Consider the following 5,661-nt stretch of genomic DNA (forward strand, 5'->3'; position numbering starts at 1 on the left):
TAAAAGATTTATTTATTTTTATATATTTTAAATAAAAAAATTTAAATGTTTCGTATTTTAAAAGATAAAATTTTTTTATATTTTTAATTAATCAAAAATTTATGTACCTTTAAATTAAAATCAAAGATCTATTTTTTTTAATTTAATATTTTATCATTATTTTAAATAAATAAGTCACTCAATCTAAACACGTCTAAACTTTTAAGATGATTGAGTTTTATTAATCAAAATTCAACACATGTTTCGATTAAAAAAAGAAAAAAAAAAGAACTAAAACAAAAAGAAAAACATTAGTGTGTTTTTTTGGTGACTAAAACATTAGTGTGTTTACTATTGCTGTTGTGCATGAGCGATGATTTTATTGTTTAGGTTAATATTGCTTTGACCATAATTTTTATTCATTCTTATATGTTTAGTTTAATAATATTGATGTTGCTGTTCTTTATACTAATATTGATGTTGCTGTTATTTAGATTAATACTGTATGAAGCGATGATTATTATTAAGCCTTATATGCTGGTTAGAGTAAGCTAAAAGATTGGTTCTCTGGTTTATTTAGAGTTTAACAATTCAGCTATTTATTTAAAAATGTAGTTAAAGTGAGAAACAATAGTGCCTATAAAAACTGCGAGTATTGAGTTAAGCGAGAAACACTAATTTTGCTACCAAATTTTCTATAATTTTGCTTTCAAATTTTCCTTTTGATTCGGAAAGAGATTGTGGTATGTTTATTTGTTTTTTTTTTTAATGCTTGCACTTGTTATAATCTGTGTTAGTTATCATAATGAATTAACTTGTGCACGTAATGTTCTCATTCTTTCAATTGTATGTGCATGGGTGACATGGACTGATAATATTTAGTTTTTTTATTAAATGATTAAATTAATCTTTAAAAAATTGTTTATTTTTTAAATTTGTCTTCGAAATATTTTTTTAATCAAATTCGTTTTTTAAATATTTTTAGTTAGTTATTTTAATTTTTTCATCACTTCTATTCCTAAAGCGTCAAAGTTTGTTGATGTGACACATTAAATAACACTAAATACACATCGAATATTCTTAATTGGTAACTAAAATTCTAAATTGAAGGATTTCAATGCCTTAAGTTTTTTTTTTCAATTAAATTTTGATTTGATCTAATTTCATAAACTTATCATGTTAATAGTTAATTAAGATTTCTATGTGTTTGTTATAATATTACTTAACATACTATATTAACAAATTTTGTCGCTGTTAATAAAAAAATTATAAAAAAACTAACGTAATTAATTTAAAATTTTTGAAAGATGAATTTGATTAAAAAATTTTTTTAAGAATTAATTTAGAGAACGAATAATATTTTAGAGATGAATTTTATCATTTATTTTTAATTTCTTCATATGGCCCTGAATCTTAAGTAAAAATGTTGTGCTATTATGCTCTGCACTACCATTTAAATTGGAATCTTCTTGTGTTCGAAATTTATGGTACAATTCATTTAAGCATATTGATAATGATTGTAGTAATTGTAGTTTTTTCTCCTGCAGAAGAAAAAGTGAATATTTAGTATTTGCTTGAGAGTTATTAAGTTAATAAAAAAATATTTTTTATTATATTTGATAAATTTTTAATAATAAAAATAAAAATATTAAAAAAGATATTTTTTAAAAAGTTATAATTTATATTTTTTAAAAAATATTTTTATATAATAAATAAACAAAAAATATTTTTTAACTAGTGGATAATCAAAATTGGTCCATTGAAGTATTATATAATCTTTTAACTAATAATAATAATAATAATAATAATAATAATAATAATAATAAGGTTTAAGTATATTTTCTGTCTTTAAAATTTGGCAAAAAATTTTAAAAATATCTCTAAATTTTATTTTGTCTCAAAAGTTTCGATTTGCATCAAATATACTCATGGAGGTTAATTTTAAAAAAAATTAAGGATCAATTCAACAATAATTTCTTAAGAATAACTTTCAACACAAACAAATCGAATATAATTGTCAGGTATTATTGTTGAATTAGTATTAAATTTTTTGAAAATTTAGTTGTATGAGATATATTTGATACAAATAAAAAACTTTAGAACATTATTAAAATAAAATAAAACTTGAGAATATTTTTAAAATTTTTATCAAACTTTAAGAACAAAAATTATACATTATTCCAGTAATAATATGTGATTTGATGCATAAAAAGTCTCTGATAAAATGTTTGCAAAAATTATTTTTAATATGAAAATAAAAATGGTATTTTAGTTAAATATTGATATTTAAAATGTATTACAGTATTGTGAAAATTATTCAAGACGCCCCACGTGTTGGCCAATATGTTGCCACATGTCCAACACGCCCCCACGTGTTGACTAAGATGTTGCCACATGTCCAACACGTCCTTCACGTGTTGACTTTTCACCTACAAAATTTATTCACCTGTGATTATACTAAATAATCTCATTAAAAAAAACACTAATATTTTTTTCATATAAAACAAATCAGCCAAATGTTGGTGTTAATAATAAATATATATTACAATAGTTAAAACATCAATCATAGCCACTAGGTAGTCACTGTCTCAGTGAAGCTTTCCACCGTCTTTGCAATCTTTGCCATCTCTCTCTTTCTCCAAATTATTTTCACAGCGATAATGGCGAAAAGGAAAACGGGTAGAAAAAAAAAAGTCTAAAAAAGCGATGAACAAAAGAGCAAGATAAAATTCTTGGAGAGTGTGTAAAGAAGTGTGGAACTAAAAATTGGAATCCCATAGCAAAAATTTCAGAACTTAAATCACAATGTCAAAAGCTGTCGCTTAAGATTAAGATGCATGGATCATTTTGAGCCAAACCTAAAAAAGGCATGTTAAGTTTTGAAGAAATTTTAAAAATTATCACTCTTCACAAAACTCTTGAAAATCAATGGTTGAAAATGGCAAAACAGGTGTAATATAATTGAAAACTTATTTATCTAATTAAACATTGTTATGTATTTTAATGCTAGTGTTGATTATTTAATTAATTAATTGAGTATGCATGTAACAATTGCCGGGACGTACATATAACGAAATAAAAAAAATTTGGATTAGAAAAGAAAATTATCTTTATACCCCAAAAGTAAGTATTATTATTTATTTGTTCCATTAGAAAATATTTTCATATAAATAAATATTTTCAAGAGTTAGAATAAATAATAATACTAAATTTTGAGGGTATAAAGGTAATCTTGCTTTTTTGTTCTAAAAATTCTTTATTTCGTTATCTGTACTGTCACATGCATATTCAATTAATTAATTAAATAATTAACACTAGCATTAATAATAGCAATATTTAATCAAATAAATAAGATTTCAATTATACTATACCTGTTTATCCAAGAACTTCATGAAGGATGATAATTTTTACAATTTCTTTCGAATTTAACATACCTTTCTACAGGTTTGGCTCAAGATGATCGATCCATCTTAAGCGACAGTTTTTGGCATTGCAATTAAATTCTGAAATTTTTGCAATGGAATTCTAATTTTTAGCTCTACACTTTCTTGCACATTCTCCAAGAATTTTATCTTCCTCTTTTGTCCATATCTTTTTCAGACCTTTTATTACCCGTTTTTCCTTTGTCATTATTGCTGTGAATAATTTGAAGAGAGAGAGATGGCAAAGACAGTGGAGAGTTGGCTTAGTTTAGTGAGTTGCTCAATAAGTTTAAAAGTGAGTTGCTCACTAAATTTAAACTAAGTTGTGTATTTATAATGAACTTTTAAACAGATTTTATTGATATAACATTGGATAATCTAACAATTAATGCTGTATTAATAATAAATTCTAAAAAGATTAAATATTTAGCAGGTGTCATTCTTTCATAACACTTTATAATATATTTAATAAAAGATAAAAATATAATAAGAAGATCTACTTAGACAATTATATCAGATCAGATCAGCTGAGCTGAAGTGTCAGATCAGATCAGTTGAGCTGAGGTGTCTTACAATCATGATTAAGTTTTTTTTTGCATTAAGATATTCTCTTCGTCAGATTAACCTAATTGTAGTACATCTTCAACAAAAAAAAAGAAATACATTGAACTTAAAAAAAAAAACTTCATAAATTCATATAAGATATTCTTGGAGGTTCATAAATACTGTGTTAATAATAAAACATTGGATAAGTATTGAAATAACATATTAACCGCTGAGGTGTCGAATTAGATTAATAGATTAATATATTAATAGAATTGACAATTTATCAGATCAGATCAGCTGAGCTGAAGTGTCAGATCAGATTAGTTGAGCTGAGGTGTCTTACAATTGTGATTAATTTTTTTTTGCATTGAGATATACTCTTCGTCAGATTAACCGAATTGTAATACATCTTCAACAACCAAAAAAAAAAAGAAATACATTGAACTTAAAAAAGAAAAGAAACTTCATAAATTCATATAAGATATTCTTGGAGGTTCATAAATACTGTGTTAATAATAAAACATTGGATAAGTATTGAAATAACATATTAACCACTGAAGTGTCGGATTAGATTAACAGATTAATATATTAACAGAATTGTAATAACAGATTAACAGATAAAAATTTTAACACATTAATAGAAAAGAATATAGTTTTTTATTATTTTTTTCTGTTTTGATGATTCTGTATTTAAAATTTTGTTTATGATTTTGATTTTAAATTTATTTTGATGATTTTGTGTTTCAAATTCTGTTTTATTATTCTGATGTTTAATTCTATTTTTATGATTTTATTTTTGAAATTCTATAATAATTATGCAATTTGATATTAGTTCAAGTGAGAATATTAGCGACAAAGGAAAAATAGGGCCTGGTGTTGCTCATCTGAATGAATCTGCAAGTATAAGATCTCCAACTGCATTATTCTAATTTCTGTTCTGGTGTTGTTTGAGTTAATTGCTGTTATTTATTTAAGTTAATCTTAACTTGTTTATTTTTTTAGTTAATTATTGTCTTATTGTTTATTGTTGTTAATTTTCTAAGTTTATTATTATCTTGAGTTAATTATTTTTTGAGTTAATTAGTATTGTATCTTCTACTTATTAGTTTAAAAATTATTGAATTTAAATATTTAGAATTATACATTAAATTTTTAAACAATTTTTTTAAATTTAAAAAATTTAAATTTACCGTAAGTTAAATCCGTTGGTAGTTATTAATTTAATTATTAATTAATAATATATTACCGTCAGATTTATTGAAAAAATCCAAGAATAAAAATAATCAATAAAAATTTTTTAACGGTAATTAATAGCGGACGAAAAAATCTAACAATAAATAATTACCAACGAAGCGGTGGATTTTTTTAAATAAATAAAATAAATATTTTATTTACTGAAATAAACTATTTTGTAGCATTTTTACAAAAGTGCATTGTATCTCTTATCTCGTTTACAATATAAACAATATAATACTACACTATCTTGTTTATACTGTAAACGAGATAAAAACAAAATGATAGATGTGTATATTTCGTTACAGTGTGATACGTGTAGTATTATTTTGTTTACACTATAAATGAGATATGTGGATAATTATGACATTTACAGTGTAAACGAGATAGTATCGACAAATTTTTAGCAGCTATAAAAGGACGTGCAACCCTTTGTATTCTCCACAAATATTTCAGTACTTCTTCTCTATCTTTTTATTTC

Source organism: Arachis duranensis, chromosome 7, assembly GCF_000817695.3.
Source record: "Arachis duranensis cultivar V14167 chromosome 7, aradu.V14167.gnm2.J7QH, whole genome shotgun sequence".
NCBI classification, from domain to species: Eukaryota; Viridiplantae; Streptophyta; class Magnoliopsida; order Fabales; family Fabaceae; genus Arachis; species Arachis duranensis.